General features: G+C 40.8%; 1 protein-coding gene across 7 annotated transcripts in view; it reads left to right on the top strand.

Annotated features, from left to right (window-relative positions):
* The first annotated feature begins 4,781 nt into the window (after positions 1-4,781).
* The window catches only part of LOC138968710 (thioredoxin domain-containing protein 2-like), a 49,482-nt gene continuing 37,153 nt past the window's right edge, over positions 4,782-17,110 (top strand). For 6 of the 7 annotated variants that reach the window (XM_070341324.1, XM_070341331.1, XM_070341330.1 and 3 more), the window contains exon 1: positions 4,782-4,900. The gene's annotated coding sequence lies outside the window, so the exon portion shown is untranslated. Of the gene's footprint in view, positions 4,901-8,697; positions 8,857-17,110 lie in introns of those variants that run through there. The other variant, XM_070341325.1, reaches the window with a different exon arrangement.

Raw genomic sequence — 17,110 nt, forward strand, 5'->3', positions numbered from 1 at the left:
TCATCAAAGGTATTTATCGAAAAAAAGAAAAGAAAACGTCCGGGGATATCATTCCCAGGAACTCTCATGTAAAATTTCATAAAGATCGGTCCAGTAGTTTGGTCTGAATCGCTCTACACACACACGCACAGACACACACACACACGCACAGACAGACAGACACACACACACACACACACACACACACCACGACCCTCGTCTCGATTCCCCCTCTATGTTAAAACATTTAGTCAAAACTTGACTAAATGTAAAAAGGAGAGAAATTATAACGGTCTTTAAGAAGATTTGTTTTCTGTTTATTTATTTATATTTATATGAGACATTTATATAGCGCTTGACGTTCTCTAAGCGCTTTACATATTAATTTCTGCCGTGTGAGATGGATTTTTTTACACAATATATCACGCATTCACATCGGCCAGTAAATCTCAAGCCATTACGGCGAATATTTACTTTTCACGGCCTATTATTCCAAGTCACACGGTGGACATTTTTTATCTATGCCTATACAATTCTGCCAGGAAATACCGTTTTGTCAATCGTGGGATCTTTAACGTGCACACCCCAATGTAGTGTACTATTAAATTACCATAAAAACTACCTTAAAACAATGCCATGTTAAACTTGAAAGTCTTCTTTTACTTCAAACACAAAATGGAAGACATGATGGGTGTCTTTTTTAGGATTTGGTTACATGTTTTGAACACACCCAAGCAAACAATCCCACCGCGGAGGCCATTTTTCGGAACTACGGTCCGGGAACGGCGGCGCACACTTCGTACATCCTTGAATATACGGGGTGGTTTTGGGGACTTCCGATTTTCCGCGAGAGTTACCTTCTCTTAGCTTGGTTATGTCTACCTAAAGCTGCTGTATTGAGGATATCCGGCGCACGCATTATTTTTAATTTTCTGAAGGTATATTTATATCTATTTTCGGACATGGCAAATTGTGAACACTTTGAAAAAGCGCTTACATTTCACTCAACATGCATATTTTTTAGACTACGATCACTCTTACCTCTTCTGATGTCATTTTTCAAAATGGGGTTAATTGTACGTTTTGCAGGTCTGAGAAAAGTGGCACTTTGTTAAAATCGCTCGGATGCTCCAGGAAATATGTTCATCCGAACTGAGAAAGTGATCTTATTTTACTAAATTAGCTTACGAAAACGTCATGTAATTACGCTATTTCCAGCCACATCGTCGGAAAGACACATTGCAAAGGGGGGAGATGGGATAGAGCCACTTGTCAATTGTTTCTTGTTCACAAAAGCACTAATCAAAAATTTGCTCCAGTGGCTTGCAACGTAGTACAATATATTACCTTACTGGGAGAATGCAAGTTTCCAGTACAAAGGACTTAACATTTCTTACATACTGCTTGACTAAAATCTTTACAAAAATTGACTATATTCTATACAAGAAACACTTAACAAGGGTAAAAGGAGAAACAGAATCCGTTAGTCGCCTCTTACGACATGCTGGCGGAGGGGTAAATTCTTCCCCCTCAGTAACCCGCGGGGGGTGAAGCCAGCCCGTAAGTAATCTGTCATGGGTAGCCTCGGGTTCCTCGCCAATGGTTTCTGGACGGAATGAACAAGGCTGAGAAGGACAGTAACTGAAGAAGAATTTCAGAAAGAGGAACCCAGTAGCCTGCTCGAGAACCCAAATTAATCAGTTTTCAGTTTCACTGGTGTACTGTCAGTACGTACGTGTCAGTAGCATTGCCAATCACCGTGTGTTGCGGTTGCCGCGGGATCACACCACAGCATGGGGAACTGAGGCGGTACAGGCTGATCATGATTGACGGCGTAACAACCTCAGTTGCCCTTTGAAAGTGTCGCCGGTGTCACGATTTCATCTTTCGCCTGTGTACATATTTCCCCGGCCCTCGACATATAGCCTACTCAAGACTGAAATGTTGTTTCCTGGTAAAATTAAGAAGTGAAATTATTTATGGACGAAAAGCATGTCAGTTTCTTGCATGTGAAGAAAATTGGTGGTAAAATTTAATAGATTTCACCCCCAAAATCGAATTCTTCGAAAACGTGTACTGAGTGGTTACGTCCCTTGAGTAAGAAGGAAGAATCAAACTTCTAAGTTAAATAAAACAAATTGGTTGGACAAAGTTGGCCCCATGTGAATGTAAGGTACACAAGGTCGCTCGATCATCAGTACTATCGAAGGGTGTTTTTTTGTTCAGTGTAGAGTTTATACTAGATCAACAAGGCCGAGAAGCGAAATATCAACGACACGGCGAAAGATGAAAACGTCACACCGGTTCAGTTTCACTGGGTCGAGTTCAGTGTTCTTTCTTTTAGATTGATATTGGGTTTCCAGCTCAGTAAAAAGCAAAGCGATAGTCAACTTGACTTGATTAAAGGCACAGTAAGCCTCCCGTAAACCATCACAGATACTGGCAGGCTTTTACACACAGTACAAACACCCTTTCATTTAAACACTCGCCGCTTGAGAACATCCTAGGTGCCCTCCGTAAAGAGCGAGCAATTTTCAAAGAATTTATTTTTGCGTGGTTTATCTTACCCCTGAGCCATCGTGAACCCGTCTGATCCAGTTTCCTTTTTTTCACAATGTAGTCGTCAGTTTGTGATTTCAATGCAACTCTCTGTAAGCTTATCTGCAATCGCACGTTATTATGTACCTCTGAATCTAAACGCAACAAACGGCTGCGATTCACACGAACTCTTGCGATGGATTTTGACTGTTCGGAGGAACTGGTGATAGACATAACTGTCGTCTGCTACGAGAACCACGCCACCTTGCGTGACCGTGACCCTGCTTCCGGGCTTTTCTTTTTTATAACTTTCAAAACTTTGAATTGTACTGATCTTGTCTTGATGAAAAAAGAATTATTTTATGATTTAAGAATGTTTGTGTAACAAGCTGTCAATCTATTATTTAGATTTTAAAAGTTAGGTCTAGCGCCAAAACGCACCGTCCGATTGTCTGATCAGACAATCCGCAAAATTAATTCTTTGAAAATTGCTCGCTCTTTACGTAGGGCACCTATGATGTTCTCAAGCGGTGAGTGTTTCATTTATTTAAGGAAGAAAAGCTTGTCACTTTTGTTGCAAGTGAAGAAAATTGGTGGTTAGATTTTGATTTCACCGGCCCAAAACATCCTAGAATTTCTTCCCTTCTCGTTCAAGAGACGTAACCACTCGGGGCACGTTTTCGAAGAAACGGCGAACTTGTTTGATTTTTAATGACCAAAATCATTAATTATTTCCAGTTCCAAGCTGAAAAGCAATCCAATAGTCCGGGCTTCGTCGAAGATTCACTTACTTCACACTTTTGCCTTTGACTGACCCCGTCCGGGGCATAGGCCGCCAACAAGAGCCCTCCAGGTTGGGGGTTGTGCGAAGGGCTAACAACCCATCCATGGAAAAAAAAACCCGTTACAGAAACGTCAACAAGAGATCGTCGAAGATTGCTTGACCAAAATGTCAATCAATTTGATCAAACTTGAAATGAGGATGTGACAGTGCCGCCTCAACTTTTACAAAAGCCAGATATGACGTCATCAAAGACATTTATAAAAACATTTTTAGAATAAAGTCTAGGGATATTATTTGCAGAACTCTCATGTAAAGTTTTAATGAAGATCGGTGCAAGTTTTCTCTGCGGAATCGCTCTGCACACACACGCACACCGTGACATGCAATATGCACCACCACCCTCCTCTCGATTTCCCGTCTATGTTACAACATTTAGTCAAAACTTGACTAAATATAACAATCTTGCTGCATAAGTTGAGAAATCAGTAGGCCTACTTTTCAAAATTAAGAGATACCCAACCCCCACCCATGTCAATATTGCGCATTACTATGAGATAAGCTGAGGCCGATCAGCAGCTGTGCCACCCGCAGAACGTACTAATTAAACTTCTCCGACTTTATTTGGTGTTTTACGTCGTTTTCAACCATTCAAGGTTATATCGCGACGGAGGGAAGGGGGGAGATGGGATAGAGCCACTTTACAATTGTTTCTTGTTCACAAAAGCACCAATCAAAAACTTGCTCCAGGGGCCCGCAACGTAGTACAATACACTACCCCACCGGGAGAATGCAAGTTTCCAGTACAAAGGACCCAACATTTCCCACATACTGCTTGACCAAAATCTTTACAAACATTGACCATATTCTACACAAGAAACACCTAACAAAGGTAAAAGGAGAAACAGAATCCGTTAGTCGCCTCCTACGACATGCTGGGGAGCATCGGGTAAATTCTTTCTCGTCCCAACCAATATGGGACTCCCCCTAACCCGCGGGGGGCAAGAGTTCGACTGCCCGGCCTTTCTTCGCGACTTCCCTTTCTTCAAAAGATTCCCTCCAGTCTTGATACGTTTCACATCGGCTCCCCCCCCCCACTCCACACACACACACACACACACCCCTGACAGAATCATTAATTGTTGTAGTTCTCTGAACGTTTTCTAAGACTGAAAATGATCAATCAGACCAGGGACCTATATCTAATATAGGTCTATGATCAGACACAGGCTTGCTGTCTGGCACTCTGTCTCTGTCCTTCTGAAACTGATTCACACAGTCACAGGGCTTGGAAGTGCGGGAAAATGGGACTAGCTTTCCAAAAACAAAAACAAAAGAACTTGCGTCAAAATAATGCATTCCTCCAAACTAACCGCCCCACTGATTCCTGAGATCGATTAGAATTGTATTGCGGCGATTTTTGTCCATGAAAGGTATTTTGCAGCAGGATCACACAACGTATGACATAGTACTTCCATATAAGGGCATGTGACACACCCACGCATGGCAAGCTCTCTCAGTGGCCTAACGGTGTCACAGCGCGCGCACAGACAGACTTTCACACACACTTCCTTTGCAGTCAAACGGGACGTTTCAGTCGAGGTAAGCGGAGAAAGTTTGTTTTCTTGTTTGTATAGTTTGTGCAAAATATGGTAAATAGTTTCACGAACAAATGAAATCAAAGTCTGTAGAAAACTGAGTATGCGTAGTTCTTGAATTTTCTCCGCGGCAGCCGATTTTTAGCGTTTGGCTCTTTGAATGAACAGAGATAGCGGAAGTGTGAAGTGTCTGCGTAGTTTGCGAAAGTTTCTGAGATGCGCTGTTCGTTGAGTCTGAATCCTTTGCATCCCGTCGGTTTGAGTCTGTAAATAAAATGCGACATTCTATGTAACAGCCTTATAATGTGTCACGCAAGTTGTTGTTTGTTTTGGTAGACGTAGGGGTTGTGTGGCTTGGCCGTAAACAAGACATTTGCGGAATGTGTTTCAGAAAGCTAAGTTTTCTGCTTCAGTGCTTGTCAGACTCGGAGACAGACTGTCAGACAATGACATGACTCGCAGCTGAAACTGTAGGCTGATGTCACCAAACAGTGACACACAGTGACAAAGAGAAGAGCGAACGAAATAAGGCTGCACTATGTTAATTGTATGACACTACAAATTCTGTGGCCATGTAAGAGTTGTGAGGGGCAGGAAAGCTTAAACTTGAATTTAATTGATTGATGGAAACTGCATCTGTGTACCGCAACTACACTCCCACGTACTGTACGTACGTACTACTCGCAGTACAACTGAGTAAACTGGATGACTTTGATCGATCTGAAACTGAGGAATGTTTTGGCAGCATGTTAAGATTTTGTTGTCATCATTCATGCTTTCATTTTAAATTTTCAAAAAGCGACAAATGAATTTGCATACATGTGATGAAATCGTGTATGCTACAAGCAGTTGAGAGCAGAGTATTTCAGCTAAAAACACATACATTCAGAGGCTGGTTAGTGCAAGATTAATACAATGTATTAGATGAGTGTGACAGGTTAATTTGTGAGTATGCTCAGTAACTTCATTAAGACTGACCAATTAATAGACTTTAGTCATGGATGAAAGTTAAAGGGGGATGTACTTGACATTGTCAGGTACCCTTTTTCATCATTTATCCTCATAACGTCTGTTTTTTCATTAAGGGAAACTTTCTTTTACACTTTGTTGATCTAAGAAGTTTTTCATTGTGTGCATACGACGTTGCTAAATATTTTGTTGGAGGAGGGTTAGGAGGTTGGGGATGGAGGCAGAAAAGAGCCACTGTGGTGGCTGTTCACCATGGTGATTATAGAGAGGGAGGCTTGAGAAAGAGAGATGCAAGTAATGAATTGTACAGACAGGCAATTAATAGGCCAGTCACTGTGTGACTTGCTCCATGTTTACCCCAGAGCTCTGTGTCACCCAATTCACATTCCATGCATACAGTATGCTTGCAGCTGTTAGCAGTTGTGACAATGTTTCTCCAGCAGAAGTTTGAATACAACAAATTGACAGTGGAGTAGACATATGTGAACATTGAGAAGAGACATTTGTGTGAAAGTTCCGGATTTTAGAGGGTTGTAAACTAGATTCAGGATTGTAAACAAGGTTGTCAACAGGATTGTATTTCTCTCTCCCCCCCCCCCCCCCACCCGTTTTTCCCCCACTTCCATTGACACCAGCAAACATGTTTACTCTCTCTCTACCCTATTTGGAATACTTCCGATAAAATTGTCGAAGAGTAGTCATGAAGTCAGGAACCAATTCACAGACATTTACTGATTATGTGGTTTGTTCTAACTTCTTGCAAATTTTTTTCAACTGATTTGAATGTCTGACAACATGGAAGAAAATTACAGTATTAGTAAAATTAAGTTGCACATTTACTGAACTCCTGTGAAAGTGAAACCTGTTTCTATTTTTCACTATGCGTTAACTGTCACCTTCTTTAAAAGTCCACTCAACTGATCTACTGATAAGTGGTAATTTAAATATATGTAATGTTAAACTTGTGGGGTCCTGATTTGGCTGGACCTAAAAAGCAATAACTAACTAACTAACTTAAAAGTGGAAAAATACAGTTAGACATTAGGTGATAGCTGAGTAGCACACATACTAAAGTTTAGCAAGTGAAAAAGGATATATAGACTTGGCAAACACCACAGGAGTGATTAAGTTACTGGACAGTAGATAATGCTGGTAATTAAAAAGCTTTACAAAAGTTATATGCAGATCTATGTATTAGGTCTCAAATCATTATCATGCACATTTAGTTACTGATATTATTATTAATATTAATTGCAATTGCATGAGCATGCACAAAAAGACATTTTATTTTACTATCTCTTTCTGTCTTGGTTAGTCTTTGCTTACTTTTTGCTGTCTTAGCTTTCTTTGTTGTTGTTGTTGTTGTTGTTGTTGTTGTTGTTGTTGTTGTTGTTGTTGTTGTTAGTGTTTGACAGTAAAACGGTCTAGCTCAACTTTAATCTTTTAACATCCTTTGCCATGTTATGTTACAATCAGGGTTACTGTGTTAATTTCCCAGTAATGAAGAGAACTTTGGACATCCTTTACAAATAGATGAGAACAAGGAAAGAAGTGCAAGAAAAAAACACCTTGAAACTTTGTCAGATGTCATTGTCTTGGCTGCACGAATTTAGCAACCATTTTGTCGGGTCAGAGAAACACAGTGTTTTCTTTTCCTAGTTGGTTAGGTGTTTTTTCCCAATCAACTGGTTTTGTTTGTTTGTTTTTAACGATAGTGGGTGACAGTGAAAGAAGGCAGACAGACAGAGAAGGTGTGTGTATTATGTGCTGGTCCCGTCTCCAGCAGAGCAGTAGAGCACACAAGCTGCGTCCGTGTTCTAGGCTCAGTCGCAGTGTGCGTGTGTGTCTGTGCCGGTGTGTCGGGAACTGAGAGTCACTGCCCTGTGCGCTGAGGAAATGAGTCATAGCCCAGTGCGAGTGTGTTTTTGTGAAGATAACACGTGTGCACTGCTGACAAACACGCACGAATGTGGGTGTGTGTATGTGTATGTACGTACACAGACAGACACACTGATGCACACACACACATACAGAAACAAACTTAAAAACTTTCCCACAGAAAAGACAGTCAGTCTCTTTGTCTTGTCAATACTTTGGCGCGGACACCCAAACACTGCTAGACGCGGGACTCAGTGAGGCACGCACTCACACACAGGCAGATTATGTATCACTCTCTCTCATTCCATTTTCTCGTCCTCACTCTTGGCTAGACGTATACATGTGCATTTGTATGCACATGTGCATTTGTATGCATTTGTATGCATTTTCAAGTTTTTATTTTTTTATTTTAATCATTACTGCCCAAAATAAAGAAGTGACTGAACCCAGTCGTACGGTTCAAGGTGAGGTCACACTCACACCCACTGCACTGTGGCAAAATCGAGGGAAACAACGTGAACGGTTACCTTTTGCTAGCTTGCCCACCCACGCCCCTTTAGCGTCGCTGATAAGCTTGATATATTGCACAGGTCAGGTGTGTTTCTGAGAGAAACTGTGTGTTTGTGAAAATGCTTTTTGGTATACTTCACAAGGAAAGTATTTTTGAGAGAGAGAGAGGGGGGGGGGGGGGGAGAGAGAGAGAGAGAGAATCTAGTTAAAATCATCAATAAAGTACGAATATTTTTGAGTACAAAAATACGTTCAGTTGTCCCATAGTATTTGTAATACATTTACCGAATGTGTGTGTCCGTCAGACTGATCGTGTGTAGTGGCACGAACGCGCGCGCGCTTCAATCATCAATGTACCTGTGAACACTTGACGTGTGTTTGAGTGTGTGCGCGCGCGTGTATGTTTGTTCGCCCGAAAGTTATATCCGGCCAGTACAGTCAGCGGGCCACGTTGCAAGTGTACGCGCGTAATGAGTCAGTAATCATAGCGTATTTGCGTAAGGAAGAAAGGCGCAGTTTAATGTGACCCACTATCATTTGCTCGACGCCTCTAATCGAGTAGTGTGGATCTGGCTTTCGTCTCCTACGGCCCTCTGTTTTCAAGTAAGCACGTTTCTTTCCCCTAATCTGTTTGTTTTGCTCCCCCTGTCTTTAAACTAGTTTGTGTGCAAGCAATCTTTTTCCGGCCGAACGTTTTGGTTCGCTGCCTGTGTTTTAAGTTTTTCCCTTGTAGCTTTGTTCCTTGTCTCCAAGTAAGTGCAAGATATCTTCTATTACTGTCAAGTTTTGACTAAATGCTTTAACATAGAGTGGGAATCGAGACGAGGGTCGTGGTGTGTGTCTGTGTGTGTGTAGAGCGATTCAGACTAAACTACTGGACCGATCTTTATGAAATTTTGACATGAGAGTTCCTGGGAATGATATCCCCGGACGTTTTTTTTCATTTTTTCGATAAATACCTTTGATGACGTCATATCCGGCATTTTGTAAAAGTTGAGGCGGCACTGTCACACCCTCATTTTTCAATCAAATTGATTGAAATTTTGGCAAAACAATCTTTGACGAAGGCCGGACTTCGGTATTGCATTTCAGCTTGGTGGCTTAAATAAAAAAAAATGAATTAGGTCATTAAAAATGGGAAACTTGTCATTAAAATTTTATTTTTTTAAACGATCCAAAAACAATTTCATCTTATTCTTCGTCATTTTCTGATTCCAAAAACATATGCATAATATTATATTTGGATTACAAACAAGCTCTGAAAATTATGATTAAAATTAATTGTCCGAAATCGATTTAGAAACAATTTCATCTTATTCCTTGTCGGTCCCTGATCCCAAAAACATATAGATATGATATGTTTGAATTAAAAACAAACTCAGTACGCTAAAAAGAATAGAGATACAGAAAAGTACGTGTGTTATCCTGCTCAGCGCGACCAATACCGCACTATTCGGGCTTGTCGATTTCACTGCCTTTGCCACGAGCGGTGGACTGACGAAACTACGAGTATGCGGTCTTGGTGAAAAAATGCAGTGCGTTCAGTTTCATTCTGTGAGTTTGACAGCTTGACTAAATGTTGTTATTTCGCCTTATGCGACTTGTTTTAATTTTATTTTAATGTTTGCACGGTAATTCCTGCTTTCTAATTGCAAAAGCCGCGATGCGGCGGTTTCAGGTCTCTTTACTGTCACTTAACAGTGAAGTTGTTTTGCGTCAACGTGCTTACTGTCATGCGTGTGTCAGTCGCCGCTGGCGCATTAGCGGAAACGGGTTTCCGATTGACACTGCTACAGGAAGGCTTGAGCGAGGCAAAGCTGGTAAAAGTAAGATGTTTAGAAGATCATCTGCATCTCAGTAGTTCGTCAAAGCATCACGCATGTGCAGTGTAGTAAAAGCTGTCAGTTTCAATCTTCTGCAGGCAGGAGAAAACGTGTATAAATTAAACCGTGCAGGGAGAAAACTCGCAACCTTTAGGGTGTTGTGAGGTCTTTTATTTTGTTATTAAAAACAAACAAGTCGCGTAAGGCGAAATTACTACATTTAGTCAAGCTGTGGAACTCACAGAATGAAACTGAACGTAGTCCGCCGCTAGTGCAAAAGGCAGTGAAAGTGACGAGCCTGTTTGGCGCGGTAGCGATTGCGCTGTGCTTCATAGCACGCTTTACTGTACCTCTCTTCGTTTTAACTTTCTGAGCGTGTTATTAATCCAAACATATCATATCTATATGTTTTTGGAATCAGGAACCGACAAGGAATAAGATGAAATAGTTTTTAAAACGATTTCGGAAATTTAATTTTGATCATAATACGAATACGAATACGAATACTTTATTATCTCATACAGAGAAATTTCAGTGTGGTGCACATTAAAAGACAAAACAAATAATAAGACAACAGATAGTGACAGATGAACTTCGTCCCTGTAATTTTTGAGTCACTTGAGAAAAAGTGACTCTATGTAATCGGTCAGTGTTAGTCTGTCCGGCCGGCCGTCCGTAGACACCACCTTAACGTTGGACTTTTCTCGGAAACTATCAAAGCGATCGGGCTCATATTTTGTTTAGTCGTGACCTCCAATGACCTCTACACTTTAACGATGGTTTCGTTGACCTTTGACCTTTTTCAAGGTCACAGGTCAGCGTCAAAGGAAAAATTAGACATTTTATATCTTTGACAAAGTTCATCGGATGTGATTGAAACTTTGTAGGATTATTCTTTACATCAAAGTATTTACATCTGTAGCCTTTTACGAACGTTATCAGAAAAACAAGGGAGATAACTAGCCTTTTCTGTTCGGCAACACACAACTTAACGTTGGGCTTTTCTCGGAAACTATAAAAGTGACCGGGCTCAAATTTTATGTGAACGTGACTCATTGTGTTGTGAATAGCAATTTCTTCCTGTCCATCTGATGCCTCATATAATATTCAGAACTGCGAAAGTGACTCGATCGAGCGTTTGCTCTTCTTGTTATATTTTAAATTTTCAGAGCTTGTTTTTAATCCAAATATAACATATGTATATGTTTTTGGAATCAGAAAATGACGAAGAATAAGATGAAATTGCTTTTGGATCATTTAATAAAAAAATAATTTTAATTACAAGTTTCCGATTTTTAATGACCAAACTCACTCATTAGTTTTTAAGCCACCAAGCTGAAATGCAATACCAAACCCCGGGCTTCGTGGAAGATTGCTTTGCCAAAATTTCAATCAATTTAATTGAAAAATGAGGGTGTGACAGTGCCGCCTCAACTTTTACAAAAAGCCGGATATGACGTCATCAAAGGTATTTATCGAAAAAATGAAAAAAACGTCAGGGGATATCATACCCAGGAACTCTCATGTCAAATTTCATAAAGATCGGCCCAGTAGTGTAGTCTGAATCGCTCTACACATACACACACAGACAGACACACACACATACACCACGACCCTCGTCTCGATTCCCCCCTCTATGTTAAAACATTTAGTCAAAACTTGACTAAATGTAAAAAGAAGTATATTCATATGTATATTCTACAACTATTTGGCAGAAACATTTTTCTACCCTCGAACAGCAGGCCAGGGGAGTCCTGTGTCTGTGTATAAATCATATGCGTTCCTTCAGAGACTGACCCGAAACTGGCATGTGATATATTAGAATACTGTTACGGTTGGAGCTGGTTTCAATCAAGTATCAGTTTCTCTTTTTTCACCTTTGCCCTTTGATATGTTAATGTTATGACCTATTAGAACAGCATGTACGGACGGGTTGGAACAAAAGGTTTAATATTACTTTTTTTTTGGTAATGGCCTATTGTTTGAAAGTAGAGTCTAGCTATTGTGTCAGTCAACCGCCCAGTGCTGTTGGCCGTCCAGTATCAAGAAAAACGTACCACCAATAGGAGAGAGGGGTAGGGGCGAGATTTCCTCAAGTAAAAATACTGCAGGAAGAAATATACAGATGAACTTCGTCCCTGTAAAATTCTGTGTGTGTGTGTGTGGTGTGTGTGAGAGGGGGGGGAGAGACTTCCGTGTGATTGTTTAGAGAAGACCTAACGTTCGTCATATGATTTCCTTGTCTTAAACGGCTTGAGTTATTATGTCACCTAGTACAGTGCGTCCCCTCGGTAATGCACAGTGAAACTTATACATACAAGGAATGTTTGTGTGTGTCTCGGCCTCATAAAGGACTGTATAAATGCGACCGTTAGAAAAAAATTGGTGAGGATATTTATGCGAAATCTCCAGAAATCGACGGAGCGATGAAATTGAAAACAAGGAAATACCGATCATTGTCATAGTGGTTGGTGCAATCATCACTTACACAGATGTAGATCATTGGCATAGTCATAGTGGTTGGTGCAATCATCACTTACACAGATGTAGATCATTGGCATAGTCATAGTGGTTGGTGCAATCATCACTTACACAGATGTAGATCATTGGCATAGTCATAGTGGTTGGTGCAATCATCACTTGCACAGATGTAGATGATTGCAACAACCTTTAATTAAAACTGCAACACATAGTACATGAGGCACAATGACAAGAGAGTTAAGACAGGGAAGGAAGTTGAAGGAGCAGACTTGACTAGAAGGGCAAAACATAAGGGGGCAAATTGTGAAATATTTCTCACGCCGTTTAAAGCTTCTCAAAAACTCGCCGTCCTAAATTTCAAGTACTTTTTATGTGTGATACTGATTACTGAAGGGGGCATACAAAGGTGTGTGTGTGTGTGTGTGTGTGTGTGTGTGTGTGTGTGTGTGTGTCGTTTGGGTGCGGAGGAGGGGAGTTATTATATATTACAAACTCACATGACTTGGCTCTTTCAAAGAGTTTGGTGGTGTTACTGTTTTTGTTGTTGCTAATTGTCCGATGTCGTCACTGAAAGAGGCGTGAGGAAAAGAAATTGCATCATGCCAGTACAGTCCCTAGTCACTGTCTATCATAAAAAAAAGAAAAAGAAGAAGAAACAGTTAGTCAGCACTGGTTTCTTTCAACCGGTTTGACAAGAATAAGACACTTTCTGGGAAAGTCTCTGCGTGGAGTGCACTCTTTCAAGGTTCGGGATGAAAACGGAATATGACCAGTCTCTGGTATGACAGTGCCCAAATGGCTGGAGAGAGGGGGAGGGGGCCCACTCATGCAAAACGAATGCACGTGGGAGTTCTAGCCGATGTGGGAACGCAGTTGAAGTAGAAGATTTGGGATCATCATCTCAAGGCTAACACATATTGCACCATTTAACTGTTGCCTTTCTGATTTTCCATTGAAGGTTAAAACAAGTCGCGTAAGGCGAAAATACAATATTTAGTCAAGTAGCTGTCGAACTCACAGAATGAAACTGAACGCAATGCCATTTTACTCGTAGCATCGTCAGGCCACCGCTCATGGCAAAGGCAGTGAAATTGACAAGAAGAGCGGGGTAGTAGTTGCGCTAAGAAGGATAGCACGCTTTTCTGTACCTCTCTTTGTTTTAACTTTCTGAGCGTGTTTTTAATCCAAACATATCATATCTATATGTTTTTGGAATCAGGAACCGACAAGGAATAAGATGAAAGTGTTTTTAAATTGATTTGGACAATTTAATTTTGATAATAATTTTTATATATTTAATTTTCAGAGCTTGTTTTTAATCCGAATATAACATATTTATATGTTTTTGGAATCAGCAAATGATGGAGAATAAGATAAACGTAAATTTGGATCGTTTTATAAATTTTTATTTTTTTTTACAATTTTCCGATTTTTAATGACCAAAGTCATTAATTAATTTTTAAGCCACCACGCTGAAATGCAATACCGAAGTCCGGCCTTCGTCGAAGATTACTTGACCAAAATTTGAACCAATTTGGTTGAAAAATGAGAGCGTGACAGTGCCGCCTCAACTTTCACGAAAAGCCGGATATGACGTCATCAAAGACATTTATCAAAAAAATGAAAAAAACGTTCGGGGATATCAATCCCAGGAACTCTCATGTAAAATTTCATAAAGATCGGTCCAGTAGTTTGGTCTGAATCGCTCTACACACACACACAGACAGACACACACACACACACACACACACACACACACACACACACATACACCACGACCCTCGTCTCGATTCCCCCCTCTACGTTAAAATATTTAGTCAAAACTTGACTAAATATAAAAAAGAAGTATTTTAGATTATGTAAGCAGTTTATTTACTTCATTAATTTTTTGTCACAATACGTGTATTGGAACAGGATTTACACGTCGAGTTATTTTGGTGAGAAGATTCTTTGCAAGCGTAGTATGTACTCTTGTCTGTGGCCACATGTTACAGCAACATTTCTTCCGTTGTCAGCAGGTGGTGATTTTTATAAATAAATGTTGACTCTAATTTGGTTTGAGGTAAGGATTCAATTGGATTGCACGTTTCAGCAGGTACCGACCACTGGCTCTGATTATATTAAGACAAAAGTAAGCACAAGACGTCAAGAGGCTCTAGGGGCCCGCGAGCGTGGCATGTGAGATAGGAATGGCACTTCGCTCTCAGAGATTTATGGAGCTCTTGAGCCCAGCTAGGGCAAAGAGGAGACGAAATGCTTGACTCAACACCTAAACAAACAGACAGACATGAAGGCTAGAAAATGTCCCCTCTCGTTGACTGGGCTGATGCGGACTTGGGGACTGTTCCCTCAAGGGTTTTTATGTCTGGACGAAGTCGGTCAGTTTGCTGCCCAGGACTTTGCTGTCTGCACACGAACATTCATCAGTGGTGTTCGTTTTGTACAAGCTGTCTGGCTCTTGTTTGTCTTTCGTGGTAGTTTGGTGTGCATCTTTAAGCTGTGTAAGTGTCTGCGTGTGATTATTACTGTATCTGTTGTTGGTGTTGTTGTGTGGTGTTTTTTTCCGTACAAGTTGAGGATTGCACGATATTGGTTAAAATATATTACGGTATTCAGTAAATATAGTTTGACATGACAATTAATACGGATAATAGAGACTTGGGGCCACCCAACAAACTATGCTGTTTCATAATTTGTGTAGGTCACACCGTCTTTAGATTGTTTAGTTAAAAACCCAGAAAGTTTATTTTGTTTAAACTATCTAGCATTTGAGATCGAGTTTTTGTTATTCAATTCTTTCAGTTTTAAAATATTGACTTGTAAAACTTCGAAGCTGGCAACTTGTTTAGTTAAATTCTAAATATGTGAGCGTCGTTAATTTCGGTAAATGGATTTTACAAAACTAACATAGCCAGTCACAAAATGTACGTATGAGTTTAATTGAAGGCAATTTTACACTAAATTGTATCACTGTTGTTACAACGAAAAACCGGATGTAAAATACTCGTAAAAACGGGTCATCCTAGAACGGCCAACGATTGTAGAATGTATCCCTTTTTCAGGCTATTTGGAAAGTGTAGGAACAGTTCATCCGTACAACCAAATCCTCTGGCTGTTTGTACCTACAGACAGTCTATGTGTGTGGATGTGTCTTCTTCTTCTTCTTCTTCTTCTTGGCGTTCGCAGAGGTTACACAATCAGTCCAGCACTGGTGATAAATGTTGTCGTTTTCTCCAACTCCTGTCGACTGCCGTATAGTTTGGTCTGCAAGGGAGTTGGTGACGGCCCGGAAAATCCTCCCCCCTGTGCTCTCAGGGTAGGACGTACGGGCCATGAGCTAAGGGTGAGGTAACCCCGACAGAAAACCCCGAATGCTGAAGACGGAGGACCCGGGCCGCACGGCGCATTCTAACAAACCACGGGTACACGCACTTACGCAAATGATAAAGTGTGGATGTGTGAGGGGGAAACCCTACACTTTTCCGCATTTGTGAAACGCTTGTCTAGGGGTTGGATGGCTTCATTGTTTGAACCTTGGGGTACAAAGATCGGTCTTTGTTGCGGTAACATGCTTACCCTTCCATTCCGCTGGTCTGCCTCAGATGATGGGACCACTGTAGACGCCTGCTGATTCTGCTGGCTCAGTCGGGGTTCGGTCTATAATGTCAGCCTGTTTGCCCTTTGCATCTGCAGTGTGGAATGTGTGTGTGAGAGAGAGAGAGAGAGAGAGAGAGAGAGAGAGAGAGAGAGAGAGAGAGAGAATGGCAATTCTTTATTTTACAGAGAGAGAGAGAGAGAGAGAGCACGCGTGTGTGTTGGTGTGATTTTGTGTGTGTGTTCACTTAAAAAAAAAACCAAGATATTGGAAGATACGTTATTCTTTGTCATGCCAACACAATTTTGTTTTGCCAAAAATCACCATGAAGGAGTTTGTGACGTGTCATTTTTGCTCGATGTCTCTGTGTATCAGGTTATATAGGCGCATACTCACACACACACACATATGTACACACATACACACACCGACCGCTGACTGTGATCATGCGATCTTTTTCCTTGTTTTAGACTTAGCTGCGCACTTCCGTAACACGATTCAGCCACATTAAAAAAAAACCCCACCTTTTACATGTCATTTAACAATTGTTCCTGTTCTTTTCTTTTCTCTTTGCAATGTGGACAACTTGTGAGAAACAGACAAAATCCGGCAGTGTTTAAACGCAATGCCTCTTGCGATCTTGTGTTTGACACAAATAAAAGATTGTAGTTAAATATTGCATGGGGGGAATGAATGTAAGAAAGATTTCGCGTGGCGTCCCTGAAGTTAACAGTGGTAACAAGAGAGAGGAAGGGGAGGTGTGTATTAGAGAGAGAGCGCGCACACATTGACAAAGTTAAGGTGCATAAAGGTGTAAAAGTGGTCATATACATAAGAGACCGGGATTCGTCCATACAGTTCTTAGTCATCACAGGTAACAGTATCACATCTGCATTTATCATATTCAGCAACTGTCACCTGCCAGTTGTAGCCGCTGTGTGAAGAGGTTATTGCGTGT

Source organism: Littorina saxatilis, linkage group LG6 (assembly GCF_037325665.1).
Source record: "Littorina saxatilis isolate snail1 linkage group LG6, US_GU_Lsax_2.0, whole genome shotgun sequence".
NCBI lineage: Eukaryota > Metazoa > Mollusca > Gastropoda > Littorinimorpha > Littorinidae > Littorina > Littorina saxatilis.